We start from the raw sequence: 18,838 nt of genomic DNA, 5'->3' as shown, positions 1-18,838 counted from the left end.
CTCATACAAACAGAAAGAGACAAAAAAAAAAAGACAGAAAGAAAGAGTGAGAGACATGGATGTTATACTGACCGAGCTCTGCCGCTGGAGTCTGCGCTTGGCATGCTGTCGTCGGTTGGGCTTCAATAAATGAATGAGCGCCTGTGGAGTGCCAGAGGAGGAGAGGAATCCATCCAATCTCTGTTTCACCCTCTCTCTCTCTCTCTCTCCCTCTCTCTCTTTCTGTCTTTCTCCCAGTGCACTGGTCCAGTCTGTAAAGTGCATGCAGCCTCAGCCCAGCAGCAGCAGCAGCAGCAGCCCCGTTGGGTTTCTCAGTGCAGAGAAGAGGGGCACGCAGTCACTCTCGCAGGTGCGTCTCCGCTTCACGCACGTCGAAGAGCAAAGAAAGGGGAAAACATCTGACCCTCTCTCTCTCTCTCTTCTCTTTCCCTCTGCTCACTATTGATTGGGGTTTTAAAATCACCCAGTCTTTGTGAATGAGATTTCCTGTCGGTTCGGAGGAGGTGGGAGAGACGAAAGCACATTCATCCAGAGCAGTCAGTCCTGTAGTTATTATCGGGCTCCAGCAGCGCAGGCAGGCTGAAGTGGTTCAGACTCCCTCTCAAGGAAGAAACACACACTCCCTCTCTCCTCCTCCTCGTCCTCCTCACCTCTCTCTCCCTCTCTCTCTCTCTCTCTCTCTTTCTCTCTCTCTCTCGCTCCTGTCTGCCTATAATATGCAGCCCGTGCACCATGCGTGGGTCTGGGATAGGGGGAATCACTTCTGTCCACGCTGTGTGCTTGAGTAACTCCGAATTGAAGTGCCCCTCCTCTTCCCCCTCCTCCTCCTCCTCCATCTCTTCAATTTCTCCTTTCTTTCACTTTCTTCTGCTCTTTCTCTCTTTTTTTTTATTTATTTTTTTTATACTTTATTTTTTTCACTTTTTTTCAAGGTTGTTTTCATATATGCAATCCACTGTTTGTAATTACAACAGTCTATAAACCAACTTTTAAGTAGATGAACTTTACAGACAAACCCAGCAAGTACACTATCGAGAAAACAACCTCAACATTTAAAAACCCCAAAACAAAACTAAGAAAAGAAATAACAATAATAATAATGACAAAAAGAAAGAGAAGAGTTAAAAAAACAACAACAACAAAGCAAACAAAAAAACAAAACCTCCCCCCCCAAAAAAAAACACACATTACAAAAAACAACAACAACAACAATAAAAACCCCAATAATAGTACAAAAATACGAGAGTAATAATAAAGGAAATCAACAAATATATATTAATATCATTTACATGGGCACACACATGCATCCTCCTTCACATGTCAGGTCACCTCCAAGCATCTGTATATGTGCATGTGTGTTAACCCATGTAACTTTCCTTCTGTTAGACTCCATCTCTTCTCAAAAACATCCTCCATATTGCTCTTTCTCTTGAGGAGGAAAAGGAGGATAATAAACTTTATTTACAAGGTGTGCGTCATTGTGCGCGTGATTTATCTTCAAATGAGCCTCCAACAAATGTGTCAATCTCTCTCTTTCCAATGCCTCCTGGTCCAACATCACCTCTCTCTTTTTTCCTTTTCCTTCTTCTGAGGGCATCAAAGTGAAAAAGCGCCACGCTTTTTTTTTTTTTTTACAAGGTCTCGGTATCGTCAGGGGGAGAAGGAAAAACCTGGCTCAGTTTGCAACCTCGGAGCCAATGATTTGATTACAGATAAAAGGGTCTTTCTCCGGCTTTGGCCTGTCAAACTGCACCGTCAAAGAGTGTGTAGCTCGGAAACTGGCTGCAGCTGAGCCTCAGTGAGTCTCAACGGCTGTATGGCGCTGTCCACCAACGTGGTGCTGAAACTAAACAGCCACAGCACCACGGCAAGTCATGCATATTCAGCCCGGGATTAGGGCGCCTTTTGTGCTCCACGTCAACACTTAAACGCTGCAGACAGCTCCGGGTGTTTAGAGGTAAACATGAGGTGGAAGGACACAGAGGGACACAAGTCAAGGTAAGGTAAGGCAAGTTTATTTATATAGCACATTTCATACACAAAGGCAATTCAAAGTGCTTTACATGTATAAAAGCAAGATAAAAGAGCACAAAGTTAAGTTAAGATAAAAACGAATAAAAGAATATAAAAGTATAAGTTAAAAGAAACAAAATTAAAAGGATAATAGAAACAATCAAAAGACAGTTAAGTGCAGCATTTGATCAATTAAGAAAAGCATCTGAGAACAGTTTTTGGTCTTGAGTCTAGATTTGAAAGTGGCCACTGTTGGTGCATCTTTGATCTCATCTATAAAAGCAGCCTCACCATGTTTCCTTCTCACCTTGGGTACTACTAATAGATTTTTTTCCCAGTGACCTTAGAGGTCTAGGAGGTGTGTACTGCTGAATCATATCTGAGAGGTAATTTGGACCTATCCCCTTTAGTGATTTGTAAACAAGCAGTAGTGTTTTAAAGTCAATTCTGTGACTTACTGGGAGCCCGTGTAGGGACTTAAGTACTGAAGTGATGTGATCACTTCTTTTGGTTTTTGTGAGAACTTAACAGCTGCATTTTGCACCATCTGAAGCTGTTTGATGGTCTTTTTAGGTAGGCCTATTGCAGTAATCGACTCTGCTCGAGATAAAAGCATGGATACGTTTTTCAAGGTCATGCTTTGACATGAGACCTCTAAGTTTAGCAATGTTTTTAAGGTGGTAAAAAGCTGATTTGGTTATCGCTTTCACATGATCATTGAAGCTGAGATCACTGTCGATTAAAACACCAAGATTTTTGACAACATCCTTTGCTTTAAATCCCTTTATGTTCAGATGATTAGCAATCTTAATTCTCTCATCTTTCTTCCCAAATAAGATAGTTTCAGTTTTGTCCTTATCCAGCAGTAGGAAGTTACAGCCTGCTCCTTTTAAACTTGATGTATGCACCCACAAAGAGATATATCCTAACTTTCATTCTGCTATCAAGTTGTTTAAGGTATAGAGGACACCTGCCACTGTAGATGAGTAATGTCTCAACAAACATGTCTGACTCTTGATAGGCTACTTATCCTCCCAAGAAAGTTGCTAGATTTAGTGCAGCTATCAATTCTGCTTTAGGCTCTTTTAAGTAGCTGCCTCCACATAGTGACTAGATCAAAAATAAGAGAAGGCTGCTGTTGTTTGTGATGCACAGAAAAACCCTCAACAAAACTTTCCTCTGATCGCATCTTTTATTCAACAAACACCCAAAGGACACCTTGCAGAAAAAACTTTTTTTGGTTTCTATTACCGTTTCTGAGGCAATTTAACCGCCAAACACTTGTATTACAAATATGGCTGACCCTTGTGCTTTTTTTGCAGCTTTTGCAAACAAGTTATTCTCGGCAACCTCCTACACTTTGTCAAACTGTTGCTCCTCTGCAACCTACTCGTCCTCTTCGTTCTACTGCATTTTCTGTCCAGTCCTCGAGGCCAGGTGCTGCCACTTCTCAGCCCTCTCAAACCACGGCCCTTTGTAGCTGCCTGCATCACTATACATGATGAACCAGCCTCGGAGCCATGTTAGTCAAAGCCAACATTGCATTTTGGTTTTGATCTGTTACGAATGAGAGAGTGTGTGATGGTGCCTTTTTTTATATGCATGCCCTCCTACATGAGAGGTTTATTCCTCTGGGATTCTGCAGCTCCTAGTTACAGTAAACACAGAAAGAATGATGTGTCTGTCTATACATACTCCTCAGATATGGGCCTATTAATGAACTTATGCCCTACACAACACACACACACACACACACACACACATATATAAGTCTGTAAGAAGAGGCTTGTAATACAGTAACATCTTTGTTGAAACAAGTATGGTGACCCTCTGTGGGTTCTCCGGAGACAGAGGTTCCTCAGTGATGGATTTCCCCTCTGCTGTAATGGTCGGTGGAGTGTACTATGGCTGTGTGTGATGCTGTGAAACAGAGAGAAACACATATCAGGAAAGTGAGGAGCTTTGGCGTTAGCCGACACATACGTGAAATGGCGTACAAAAAGCCTGGTTGAAAGCATTTTATGATATAACATAACAGCATGGGATGGCAATTTGAGTGCAAAGAGCAAAAAAGCAAGCTCTCCAAGATTGTCAGTGTTGTAGGGAAGGTGATTGGCAAGTCACAGAAACAACTTTGCCTCACACCCACTACATTTAGAGTTTGAGCTGCTCCCGTCTGGCCATCGATTTAGGGTCTCAAGGATCAGCCGGAACATATATAAGAAGTCTTTTATTCCCTATACCATACAGGCATTAAATTCAGAATGACTGCACCAGGGAACACTTGTTATATTATAAGATAAGCTATCTTTTCTATTAGCATTTATATACTGTGTATTTTATTTAATGGTGTTTTGTGCTATGTGTATTCTATCTATCTATCTATCTATCTATCTATCTATCTATCTATCTACCTGTCTGTCTATCTATCTATCTATCTATCTATCTATCTATCTGTCTGTCTATCTATCTATCTATCTATCTATCTATCTACTTATCTAGAGAGAAAACGTGTCAGAATGTATCCAACATGCATCTATTTGCTTCTGTGTGTCTGTTATACTATATATCTTCTGAAGTGACCTCAACAACCCAACCCTGTTAATATTTAGTAGGTCTGATTCCAGTGACCGAGTCAACATAATAAAGAACAGGTGCAGCACCTATTTTAGGATAGCCATCTAACCTTGGATTTAAATATACAGCCAAAGCAAAGTTTAATTAAGCCCCCTTTTTGAGGCAGATGTTGGCCCAGAACTCCAGTTCAAGCTGGTCATACACATTTTTTTTTTAGATATTACAGTAAGTTATTGGCTTCTTGCACATCACATTGTAGTCAGTAGTGTCTCTCTTTGTGATGGCATGTATTGAAAAGAGGAAGTCTATAAGAAATAGAAGTTGTGTCATGTTTTGTATTTATGTGGACCCTAGCTGCTACTGAGGACACGGCGGTCTTGTCCTTGGTATTTTTCTGGTTTACACTCTACATTAGTAGATATTTTACAGGCTGATTCCAGTATTTTTTTTATTCTTTTCATTTTTTACTTATTTTAGGCCAATAAATGAATGGATAAATAAAATGACCTTCCAGTATTGTATCTTCCTGTGCAGAATCGCTGCCCATTGAAATCTACGCATCTCCAAATTTGGTGGTTTTGCATTTTTCAGACAAATAAAAGGATTAAATGTTCTCCCTACTTCTTAGGCTAAGCCATTTAAAAAAAAAAAAAAATGGCTTATCTGAAAAATGTCACAAAGCAGGACTGTTTTTTTCAGTCATGAAAAGGTGGCCATACATGGTTTTCACAGAAGAGATCTTCATGTATAATATAACAATATAACTGAAACTGAAAAACTATTAAAAATGTTGGTGTGTGGTCAAGCTCTCCTGGGGGGGAGGAGGTACGTGGCCTCATGAATTCAGTATTTCCAATATGCTGGCTACTGCGCTGCTGTGCTGATCATGTAATTTTGCATGAGTTTGTAGGTCTGCATGCTCTTACATAAGTACACCAGTATTCCTCTGCTCATACTCCCTCCAGTGATTTTCTTTCTGCTAAGCTGTCTAGGATCTTTTGCCAGTTCATTGTAACCCGAGGGTCAACAGTGTGTGTGGCTGTTTACACTGTACTGATGCTGATCTGTCCCAATGGCCAGCATTGTCAGTTTGTTGACTGCTCAGCAGTCTCAACTCTAACATCACCTCGTCACTCTCCAATTTCCTCCTGCAGCCACCGGCCCGAACCTCGGCAGATCATATCAGCACAACTCCCTAATGACAATAAAGCTGTCTGGGTGGAGAAAATATCACTAACCTCATATCTGCACCCGGACACCTACACATACTACAGACACTCGACACTCGAAACATTGTCTTTATGCTTTTTCTCAGCCACTTTTACCACCTGGGAATACACTTCTCACACACGACGAAAAGGAAACCAATTTTACGCAGGAAATTACCTCCGTGCTATCTTCTGGCTAAAGCTTTAGTTAATGTCTCATACACTTAAGCACTGCCAGGTAATGTATTTTCTGTGTCCTGGAGTGCTACTGAGAGCGGAGCAGCGGCAGTAATGAGTGCATCCTGAACAATCAGGTAATGCAAAAAACAATGGCACAAACACTTAAGGCTCCTCGATAGTGATTGAAAAAAAGGAGCTCCTTCGTATTTGTTAATGATGTTCTAATAATGTCAGGGAGCGAAAAGCACACAGTATGGTACAGGTGTGTGATTCAGTACCTTCAGGTTATACTATGTGCAGAAGGGGGGGAGGGATTATTTGCAATGATCATTCACAAGAGGAACACTGTTGTGTATATTTTAAACACTCTAATTCCCTCAAGTACCTCCCCTCTCCCTTGCTATCTCCCTGCCACTGGTGCACTCATTACTGTTGGAGATGATGCAGTAATACTGAGAGGATGGGGGTGGGTGGGTGGGAGAGTCAGGGCGAGAGACAGACAGAACGAAAACGTGAGAGAGAGTAGGCAAAATCTCGGTGGTATCTGTTTTCCCCAGTTGCCGCCTCTGGCTCTTTCTCCCTCTCCTCTCTCCTTATAAACCGTTGAAATATTACAGTTAGGTTTTGGGCGCATATTGCTGTCTTTTATGCAGCGTGGATGAGATTGCATCTGAATGTATTATGATCCAGAAGTGGGTAAGTGTGTGTGTGTGTGTGTGAGAGACAATAAATCTGTGTGTGGTATGTGTGTGTGTGGCCAGACAAAGTCTTTGGCCTCCAATGACTCAGCATAGCATCTCTGTGAAAATAGTATGCAAATAATTTGTATTAAGTGTGGAGGCAGATAAACATTCTTACAAAAAGATATTTCTTTACCGCTCATACAAACAAGACCAAAGAGCTCCACAGAGAGGGATTTCTTTTATCAGATAAACATTGCACGGTTCAAGGTAAATTGTGGCTCGTTTTTAAAACAGAGTCCAATTTATGAACACAATATAACGGAGCTATGATTTGACTTTAAGCTACCATCAGCTACGAGCGGGTGTGCGAGCACTTACTGTATGTTTGCATATACGTGGGCAGTTAAATTAGGATTTACCACCCTAATTTGTGCATCTGTCCACGTGTGTGCTGGTGAACATTGAGATTTATTGCTCAGTGTGTTTGTGTGCATGCTATGTGTATGTATGTTTACTCACCTGAATGTGTGTGTGTGTGTGTGTAAATCTGAGTACGAGCATATGTGTGTCCGCACATGCACCAGTAAGAATATAAAAATGCCACGAACAGTTGTGTCTGCATATGGGCGAAGCCATGCACACGCTGGTCTTGCAGTGCAGATTGATAGGAATGAAATATTCTGTAATCTAAATGTAAATGGAAGTGAAATTTACCGGTGGGTTCTATGTAATTACCAGTGCCACAATTTATTAGAGTTGTGTTTGTGTAAGGTGGAGAGCAAGAAAGAGGGTATGAGAGAGAGAGAGAAAGAGGGGGATGGAGGGAAGAATAAAGAGAACAAATGAGAGTGTGGAAGGGCTATCAGAATGGCAGAGTAAGAGAAAGGATGATTTATATTTAGTTATGGTTTCATGGTTGAGCGGTAAAGGCTCGCTGCATAGGGAGAGGGGATAGGAAATAAGAAGCTGGTCAAATCTGGTCAGAAGACGACAGAAAAATAGGAGTGGAGCGTTGAATAAGACTCTGTTCAGCATAAAACAGAGACGGTAAAATATGGGATGAGGGCCAGACTTGGGCCTGTCAGAGCTGACAACCTGGCTTTGGATTTGGACTTGATCTCCAGGGTGGCGGTCAATTAGTCACTCTCCGGTAAAGGCTTCTGATATGTCTTTGATATACGGACGGCGCGCGAGTTATGCTCTGTCCCAGCCTGAACCCTGCCGGCCCCACAGTTAAAGTGAAATGGTGTCAGAGGCAGTTGCACCGAGAAAGATAGGGATCATTAAGGTGTGCTGCTGCGCTAACACTATTAATGAGACTGCAACTCTGCCTCATACATATGCGGAGGAAGTGTCCACTTACAAGTGTGTGTGTATATTTCTCTTTCTGTGTGTGTGTTTGTATCTGTATTTGCATGCATTTGCTCAAACTCCTTCTCCTGCTGCATTCTGGTGTGGTAGAGATTCAAGATGTAGTTTTAATGTACTTCTAGCAATTCATTTCACATATCTCAAAATCCTCTCCTCCTCCCTTTTTTTTTTGCCCCGTCTCCCCTCTGCAGCCCTCTCCTCTCTCTTGGCATGCTCCCTGGAAGCTAATCAGCATAATTCTGCTGCAGATGAAAGTAATGGCCCTCAGAAGAGTTAGCACTAACACAGAAATACACAACACCCGGTCCAGAATGAATGACATCAGTCTGAAAGTGTGTGCATGGACATGTGTGCATTTGTGCATTACTCTCACTCTTTTGTTTGTCTTTGTAAGCGTGTGTGCCATGAACTTTTACCGCTCTCGACCCCATACTTGTTTAACATTGTGAAGCCTGATTCGAAATGCTATTGACTGGATCAAAAGACGCCGCTGGTGTCTCGGTGCCAGAAATATGAATATGTTTCCTCTTGTTTGTGACAGTAGAAAGTTGTTTGGAATGGCAGTTAGCTTATTTATTGGAATATCAGCGGCGCTTTGTAAATAATAGATAAGGTCTGTTGACGGGGTCTCTGGTTCGTCCCGAAGGACAATGGGAAACACACTGTGCTCAGCCAATTTTAGTCAAACACAGGAGCACACTCAAGAGTCCTCTCATCGGCAGTTATTGTACTTCAAAGCAATGACAGTTAAGATTAAATACGGTGTTAGAGAGAGCACAGGGAGAGGAGAGGAGAGAAGAGGAGAGGAGAGAAAATGAGAGGAAGAGGAGAGGAGAGCAGAGCTATCATAGCGGTCCAAGCTGATTTGGAGGAGCCCTTATCTGGCCTGGCTCGGTGCCCCCTCTGCTCTTGGCTGACAGCCACGTCGAGGAGTGCCTAGCAGGGTCAGAGGAAGTGAGGTCATGTGAATCATGGAAGCAGTTAAAGATCCACTTGGCAGCAAATGGCAAATTCACCACTGAAGGTCAGACATACATCACCCATCAGAGAGAGATAGGGGCAGAAAGAGATAGAGAGGGAGGGAGGGGGGAGAGGGGGAGACAACAGAAAGGGAGATCTTCCATCTTTTGACTCTATTGTGGAGAGAGCAGATATAGGGCCCGTCTTTGCGGTAACATATAGCCCACCCGAGGGAGCTTTATAGTGTTGTTTTGTGCTTGAAAGCAGAGATGCCATGCAGATAAACAGCAGCTGCTGCTCTATTCATTTTATCCTCTCTTCCATCCAACTGCACTTGCACAAACACCTTTTAATCTCAACAAAAAGATATTTGCCAGAGAATTAAACACAGGCGAGCATCCGCGGCCATGTCGTCCTCCCGGTGGTGAGAGTCTCTGGAGCCAGAGGACCGGCACAGTGACCCGTCTCAGGCCGCTTTAATCCAATCTGTCTCCTCAACTTCCTAATAGGCTGGTGGTTTCCCAACAGTCTGCTCCACCGGGACTGTTGCTGCTTTTATCTGTTGTGTTGCTGTTTACTGTTCAGGGGTCAGGCCTCTCTTTCTGTTCGAGAAACCAAAGCTACATCACAGTACATTACATCCAAGCTCACTGTGATTAATGTGCTGGGGTATCCACTTGTGTGTTTATTCCATGCGCAAGTGTGTGTGTGTGGTGTGTGTGCTTGCGTGTGTTTTAATGTGCTGCGCTGGGTCTATCAGACTTTAATCTAATCTGGTAGCCAGGCCTGCCATGGTGACCTGTAATGATTTAGAGCTGACCTCAGCTCTCTAACTCAATACACTCTTTCTCCCCCCTCAGCCACAGCGTGCATATGTGTGTGCACATAAATGTGTGTGTAAGAGCATGCCTGCTTATGTGCCAATACAAGCCTATTAACATAGAGACAGTGAGGATGTGCTTGTGTGTCATGATGCCACCTTGACTTTGCCCCCCCCAGCCCACCCCCCGCACACTCTTTGACCCCCTCGTCCACAACACACACACAAACACACACACACACACGTTCATGCAAAGCCCCACACATACAACCCCCACTCTTATTCTCACCATACCTGACTCAGTCTTTCTTTCTCTCTTTGACCTTCAGTTTGAGTTTATGAGAGTAACCTCCAATCCTATAAACAGGCCACAGTCTACCCCCCTCTCCCCTCCCACACACACACACACACACACAATGGTTATTGGATTCATAACTGGGAGACTCCTATCCTCCTGCTCTCTGTGCAAGATGAGAGGTGTTGAAATGAAATTCTCCCGCAGAAAAGCTCTGCTCTTACCTGGGATTTAGAAAATCTCTCTCTCTCGCTCTCTCTCGTTCTCTCTCTCACTCACACACACACACACACGTGCACACACAGCCTCAGGGTAGCAGAGGCTGTACATTGAAAGAGAGTGAAAAATAAGTAGAGTGAGCGAATGAGAGTCAGAGAGACAGAGAGGGATTACAAGGGGGTAAACTGGGAATGGTAGCAGGATGACAGCAAGAGGAAGAGGAGCTATGAAGGCGCTCAAAAAGACACGGGGAGAGCTGAGTTTCAGACAGAACTGATCTGTCTATCTCTGAGGCTGAAGAGAGGCGGGCGAGAGGTGACCAGGGGTGGTCAATGGGGCAATGGAGAACTCAATCTGTTCTCATGACAGAGCTGATGTAGCTGCACTTATTTTTCCCAACACGTAAATTAATAAAATGCTCTAACAGGACTGGTTTTTCCCAAAATGATAGAGTAAAATACTTTGAATCTTAACAACATAATAGGTTGTATGTCATTGCTGTCCAAATCAACATGAGTCATATGAAAGTTTTTCTGATCTGCCATTTTTTTCCCCTGAGCACTTTCAGGACTTATCATCTCTGTTGACGTTGGAACACTAATCTCACCTCAGTGTCCAATTAGCAGCTGTTCTGGAGCTTTCAGTCATACCACATGCTCTACATCACCATATGGAGTGTGCACACTTTGTATTTGGTTCAAGCCTCTGAACACCCACACAGGTGTTTTCAGTTAATCTGGCCGATGAGAGTCTTCTCAGGAGTGTGTGGGGCGTGTTCAACCGGTGAGGGCGGGACAAATTAACACCTTTATCATTCTTATTGGTTAATTTGTGACCCGATAAATTCCCATCAAAGCTTCGACCCTCCTTCAACCTGAGCAGAGGTCTACTCAGCCAGAGTGAAAACACCTGTGTGGGTGTTCAGAGGCTTTAAAGGTATAATACGCAACAATTTCCTTAAAAACAACTTATAGACTGATACAAAAATAGTCCATCTCAATCATCACCTATACTAGAAGTGTGTGGCGGTGTCTGTTTCTGCAGAGACCCTGCAGCCCTCTGCCTGTAGTTTTTCTTTTCTTCATATTTTGATTTACTCTGGACGCTTCTGGTCGCCTGCAAACAGCCTTTGGGCCCCATGTGGTGGTATAACCACCCCCGCCCACAACAGTGCGCAAGGGTGTATGAGCCCGTTCAGGTGGTCAAATATTGCCGCTTTGTCACGCCCCTTGGCTTCTGATACCAAGGCACAAGCATTAGGCTCTACATCAGTGGGCACAAGTCCCCCTTTAGATGCTTTGCGCCGTATTTGACGGATGAGAACGGGTTTGTTACATCGCTGTGAGTTCCCCTGTTCCTCTGTCTCTCATCTGCTGTGTGCAGTGGCTGTTGTGTCCTGCTATCGGCATGTCAGTTTGACCGAGGCACAGACACCAGGCAGAATGGAGAGTCTGCCTTTCATTCAAAATCTGGCAACTCGGCACCTTCCTGTAGGGGTGTGCGGAGTTAGTTGTAAAAAAATAAATAATAAAAATAACATTTTATTTCTCTGATTCGCCACTGACGGCGCTCTCTCTCCATTCACAGTATAGCTCGCTTGACCATTGTTGCTTTCTCTCTCCCTCTCTCGCTAGTTGAGCTGTGGCCAACTTTGAATGCTGCCAACTGTTGTATAGCTTTAAGGTAAGGTAAATATGGGGGTCATGGTTAAAAGAAACCAACACTGATAGTTGTCAGGTGCCAAGATGTGATTCGCGGCCTCTGATGTCAAAGTCTGACACTTTTTATGCCCAATCATCCAGCCTGACTTCTTTTCTAAGAGGTTTTACAGCATTACAACTACATCACGCTATTTCAGCCTTTGCCGCTCTGAGACAAAAGTCATTATCCACATGACATTTGAACAGACAATGCTGTTGTTTTCTGGTCAGGTCAGTGCCCCTAAAATTGAATTGAAAATTGAAAATGCCTATTTGCCAAGATCCTCCCTTCCCCATTTGATACTCGTTGAGTTTGTAGGATCCAAGAGTGTAAACCTTAAGGCCTCTGATCAGCCACACATGTGTTTTCAGTTATTCTGGCTGATTAGAGCTCTTCTCAGGTTGAAGGTGGGTGGAGCTTTGATGGGTATTTACCATCAATAAGAATGATAAAGGTGTAATTTCTCCTGCCCTAACTGGTTCAACAAGGCTTAAGTTGACTTGTATTTCTTGTCTTATACAATAAGACTTCTAATGACTCCTCTTGTAATGAATAAATTGTGATTATGAATTTGGCAAAAGATTTACTGTGTAATTTTTCTCTTGATCAGTCCAGTTGAAGCATTGTCATAATAACACACTGTATGTTTAAATGAGTGACTTTCTCACTGCTTTGGCGATGCAAAAATATTATAATTATTGTTCCATTAAAGCTCTTTGAATTGCAGAGGCACAAACACAAAGGAGACGGAGACTTTAAGTAAACATCTTACAGAAAAACCTCACCTGAAAAAACAGACGGACAATAGAACATTATTTACACTATACTAAGCCAGCCTGCGATCGGCTATAACCTTTTCTAGGGTAACATGCAAACATGCACATTATCTGCTTTAAAGTAACAGAAATACAAATTATGGTAGCCATAATTACAACAGTACAATAAATAACTGCTGCAACAACTCCCCAGAGGAGTTTGCTTTGGTTATATAGAGACCACGATAACACAGCGAACCTCTCTATTCTCAGCCTGAAGCAATTAAATGACTCCCATGATTGCACCCATAAAACATCCCGTGTCTTTAACAGGTCCTCGTTTCTGTGTTGTTAAGCAGAGTCATTACGTCTAAAAATGTTTTTTTTTTCTGTTGATGGAGTGAGTGTGCTTGAAAAGTGAGGGAAAAAACTGCAGTTGGATGAATCCTGTGAATGATTTCATAAAGTCTCTATTTTAATTATGTCAGAGTCGGGAGAACAGAGACGAGGTCACAATGGCCCTCTTGCTCTCCCGCGCTATCGGCCCATCTTTTAATTATCCAGCACTCCTGTGTGGAAAGCAGAGGGTTGGTATGGAAAAGCAGAGATAGCAGGGGCTTACATTCCCTCATCAACTGCCTGCCAGAAGTGTACGATGATTTGATGATTGAGTTCCCTCTCTTTCTCTCCTCTCTCCTCTCACTATCTTTTTTTCTTGAGTCTAATATTGCAATAGAAGATTCATCTCATCTTAAAAGAGTCTCTTAAACACTTGTCTCTCCTCAATCTCCCCCTATACCTTCACAATCACTCTTTTGCATACTATATACTCACTGTAGGGCATTGGAATTCATTTTAGAAAGAGATACTAACATGACCTGGAACTTATGTGAGGATAAAGGGAAATACCCGCATGGAGAACAGAAAAATCCATCAGAGGAACATGTGAAGAATGTTGAATGCTCCTTCGAAATACGATCTATAGACAACTGAATCTCTCCTGCAAGGGTACATTGAAGGAAAGCATTACAAAATGTGTCACCATACCATAAATCACTCTCAATGGTTTGATATTTACCTTGACCCGTAAGCCACTGCAGCTTATTCGCTGTGCCTCTGTAAAAGAAGAGCTGCCTCTGTGAGGTCTGTTAAAGCAGATCGCCTTAAAGGACCAGACGTATCACAGATTTTTTTTTTTTCATTACAAATCATGTGCCTTTTACATCTAAACTGATCATTTTGCAAACAATGCTGTGGGGATTTTTGGGTGTATTTTTTTCTACAATTTTAGGAAAGCATTTGTCTTTTCAACTTGGTATCATGCGGAAATCAATAAGCAGACAAATGAAACTTGCTTGAGTTGTCTAATCCATCACAGAGAACATCAAGTTTACAATAATTTGTATCAAAGTTGCTTTGTTATTGCAGTTTATATGCAGATAGAAGTGCAAATCTGCAATGCATTACCACACAATGATAACGGAAACTTCTCTTCAGGTCTGTGAGTTGTGCTGTCGATGACTAGAACGTTCACTTTCTCACATTTTGTCACCTTTTTCTCATGTAATAAGTTATCCCTGTATCTGAAGAGCCTCTTCTTGTCTTTTCAGTGTGAAGGCATTTTTTTGCAATGAGATGAGAATATAATGCAGACTTAATGTTCACTGTGATAGATTACACAACTCAAGCATTTTTTCACGAGTCTGTTAATTGATTGCCATGAAATGGAAACCATTATCTGCTAGGAATGGTAGGGAGAACTGTACATCGCACATTTGAAAATGATCTGAACGAATATATTGGTTGCAAAAACATTGCAATATTCCTTCAAGGAAATCCACCAAACCTCATGTCAATATACAGTGTACTCCAGAGTAAATTATATTTACTGCAACCCATCAGGTCCTGTATTTCAACTTCCTACAATTTATACTATTAATGTTGACCAAATGTGTATAGGTAACAAATCTGAGAGAAATCTTCCTGATCGTTTATTCAAACTTTTCTAATTCACAGATTAATTCTCACTCATCCAGTTATTTAATCCTCTTCTTCCCAACTATCTCACAAGCAGAGGTCAATGTACAATCATAGACTGTATATAAGAAGTGGATGTAGTCACTGTGATGTCAACCATTGGTTTGTGGACTGACGTTTTGAAGCCTCGAGTTCTGCATTTTGGCCGTCACCATCTTGGTTTTTTAGCTGTCGCCATGTTGTTTTTTTGCAACCAGAAGCGTAGTACAACCGAACGCTGAATAAGACATTTTTAGGCAACCAAAAAGGTTATAATTAACTTTGATGAACTGAGAACACACCGTGAAAGGGTTAAAGTTGTAAGACAAACACACAAACAACACCCAGACCAGAAAACGCCGTGGTAGTGACCTGTCAATCACAAGGTAGCCACGCCCTAAAGCACACCCTTTATCATCTATTTGACTCTAAATGGGACCATAATTTACTAAATGAACATCATGCTGTATTGAAGAAGACCTGAAATTAGCAATTGAAACCATAAACTCATGTTTACAATGTTTACTGAGGTAATAAATTAAGTGAGAAGTAGGCTCATTTTCTCATAGACTTCTATACAATCAGACTTCTTTTTGCAACCAGAGGAGTCGCCCCCTGCTGGCTGTTAGAAAGAATGCAAGTTTAAGGCACTTCTGCATTGGCTTCACTTCTCAGACCCGGAGGTAGCCCACTGTGTACAATAAGATATAGTGGTCTTGGCTTATTATTATTTTATGATCATTTGGTTAAAATGAAATGTTCCGTAAAGTTCTACAGACTCATTAAAGTCCTAATGTCTAAGAAATATTGATGTCAGGGTCTTTTTTTCCTCTACATATTATTTCAATGTCAGTTGGTTTAACTTGGGTAAATAGTAAAACTCAAACTCTTACACATCCTAACCTCTTTTATAGAGGAGTTATATCACCTCACTCTTTATTTCAGTGTTTAGACTTCTTCGTAAAGACTCATTTTTAGACTTTCTTATTTGGACGGTGAGAAGAAGCTGCTGCCTCCTTGGCATTTGGCCTTCCTCTAGCGTACCACGACAAGAGGCTTTTCAGAAACTCTATGAGGCATTGTGTTTGTCAATGTGTGAGAATATCTGTTTGCATGTGTGTATTTGTGTGCACGCATGTGCTTGCCTGTTGACTGTAATCTCTAATCTATAATAAATCATTGTCACTGTCCTAGAATCTGAGCTTTTTGTTTCGCAAATGTGAATACCACTCGACAATCTCCCCTCTCTCTCTCTCTCTGTCTCTCTCTTCCCCTTTCTTTCCCATGGGGAGTGTCTATTTTAGGAACCTGATGTTCTCTGACAGCTTTCACACATTCCTCCGTGGTATTAACACTGAGAGAGGCTCTCTCACACACACACACACACATTAGAAGGGAAAGCATGCACAGCACCTATACATAGAAGATTACTGAGTCTCTCTAACAATAACATTTGCAGACGGTCCTCAGGACACGTCATGTCAGCCGCACTCGGGCAAATTAGCCTCTGGACATACACAATGAAATACAACACAATACAAAATGTTCTTCTAAAAGGCACAGTGCATTACCACGCACAATACATAACATTAGCATACAATACAATATGATGTGGCACAATGCAACTCTGCTCAATATGAAAACATCACCATACAGCACAATAAGATACGCTGCATTATGTGCATTTCTTCATCCATTTAGTATTGAGTGCAGTCAGGCTGTCTCTGTTAGGGGTCTGCCAGCAATGATGATATGATATCATGTTATACTTTCTGTCATAACTTGTCAAGTAAGATTACGGCCAGCTTCAGACATGACATAGAAATTGGGGGGGATCACATCTTGAGGCTTTTGTACAGTGTGTGTGTGTGTGTACAGTATGTGTAATACCAATACGACAGATGGTTCTGAATATGGCACGGACATAACACACACACACACACACACACACACACACGCACACACACATTTGTGCAGCGACACACACACCAAGACATAAGAGTGCGAATGACACTTAAATGTCAATCTGCAGCTCAGGACGTCAGAGACTAATTACACTCCTATGCTGACACAAAGACGCTCCATTGGCTCCTTCTTTGAATCTCCACGGCTACCTGACAGGATACGTGACATCGACAAAGCCAGAGGGATTACTGTCCTCAGGATGACCACATGGTCTGGGGAGAAACATTATACAAAGTGATCCCTGTCACAACACATGTATGCATTCATACGTAAAGTTTGTCGGGCTATATTTTGTCATCTTCTTCACAGCTGTAGAGATAGTGTATGAACAGACTACGCAGCATGTGATTATTTGACATTTTGAAGCTGGAGCTTTAGCTATTCTCTGATTGTTTTTTTTCTTTTTTCCAATCTAAAGTGAAGAACTATTCTGTTGCTAGATTAAAAACATCTCTAGAGAAAAGAAGCACTTAGAATTGTACCAATGAATTTAGTACAAAACGACTGGTAAAAATAGAAAAGTTTGCCACGCTGGACTGCGTTCCCGGCAACACTGTGTGTTTGTGTCTAAAAAATGTGTGCCTTGAATGTGTTCCTCTGAATATGAAGGTCATCAGCAAGGGTATTCAGAGTAATTATACATTTTTCTCTTCTGCAGGCCAATCAGAGGAGGCCACGCCTGACCTTTGACAGGTCAGAGTTCACTGCTCTCAGCATGGTCACACAGCAATTAACCTACACATACTGTACAAACTGTCTCTCCTCCTAACTCCCTGTCTCTCTCTTACACACACACACACACACACACACATTCATGCACACATGTGTGAACTGCAACTGATGCATATTTGAACTGCATGTCTCCCCCTCTGCTCCTTTTCCATCTGCGCCCTTCTAAATGGGGTCAGTTTTATCAAATGGATTATTTTAGCAGTCATTAGCACATTGGAGGGAATGTAAACTAGTGTGTACAGCAAGTTTTTTGCCAATCTTTGTCAAATACTGTGCCTGCATCCTATACAGTCTGTCTTTCTTTCTAACTCTCTCTATCTCTCTCTCACACACACACACACACACGGGGCGTATACTCAAACTGAGGCTCAATTCATCATCCAGTGTGTGATTTTCACCTGTTCTTGCCGACACCTGCCATTTCAGGTTTGCATGCGCTGCATTTTTCATCCAGCTGCCTCATGACACATAAACTCTCTTTCTAGCTCACACACACACACACACACACACACACACACATCTGCACACATCATTCATGCTTGAATTCTCTAATATTTTATTGCCGCAAGTCGTTAATTATTTACAATCCTCTCGAAATCAATTTTCCTGAACGACAAGGTCAGACGCTCAATTCAAAGAGGCCTTATTGACATGACCACAGTGAAACACAGCATTGCCACAACACATTGTACACTTCTCTCTCTCTCTCTCTCTCTGTCTATCTCACACTTGCAGCTCTACACAAGTTCGTCTCACACACACAACACTGAAAACCAGCTCTATTTCAGCTGTTTCTCACGTTGGTCTGACCTGTTGTAAGCCTCCTCTAATTAAGAAAAATGCTAGTATTGTTTGAATTATTTATAATAAAAAAATTAAGTCCCACATTTGGCAAGCATTATATAATAATGCACACATTTAATACCAATTATAAGATACATTTTCCATTAAAATGTGACATACTGTATGTGCTGCAGGTGAAATGCTTCACAATGGAAGAATCTCTCTCTCTCTCACACACACACACACACTGAAAGAAAAGGAGAGTAAAGAAAACACAGTTGTGTTCTTTTATGACAGCTTGGCAGTATGAATATTAGATATTACACCCAATCATCATTTTTATTTATTCATTTATCTGCTAAATGTCTGTTTCTTATCGCTGCTAGCAAACCATCTGCTATTTGGAAACACAATGTTGAATGAAGGCGCAGGAATGTTCAGCACAATAGAACATAATAGAATCACATAGACGTACGGTTTTACAGACTATAACAGATTAGTGTAGAAGACAATGAATAATTCTCGCTCTCTATTAAAACCCCCACATGAGACAGCAAAAT

The 18,838-nt window shown here is 41.9% G+C and overlaps 1 protein-coding gene across 1 annotated transcript in view; it reads right to left on the bottom strand.

The window, feature by feature from the left end:
• The window catches only part of LOC119497649 (G patch domain-containing protein 8-like), a 35,543-nt gene extending 34,648 nt beyond the window's left edge, over window positions 1-895 (bottom strand). The window contains exon 1 of the mRNA XM_037785901.1: window positions 73-895. The gene's annotated coding sequence lies outside the window, so the exon portion shown is untranslated. The remainder of the gene's footprint in view (window positions 1-72) is intronic.
• Between the last annotated feature and the right edge of the window lie 17,943 nt (window positions 896-18,838).

This window comes from Sebastes umbrosus, chromosome 11 (assembly GCF_015220745.1).
Source record: "Sebastes umbrosus isolate fSebUmb1 chromosome 11, fSebUmb1.pri, whole genome shotgun sequence".
Taxonomy (NCBI): Eukaryota; Metazoa; Chordata; class Actinopteri; order Perciformes; family Sebastidae; genus Sebastes; species Sebastes umbrosus.
This window is presented reverse-complemented; position numbering and strand designations above follow the sequence as displayed.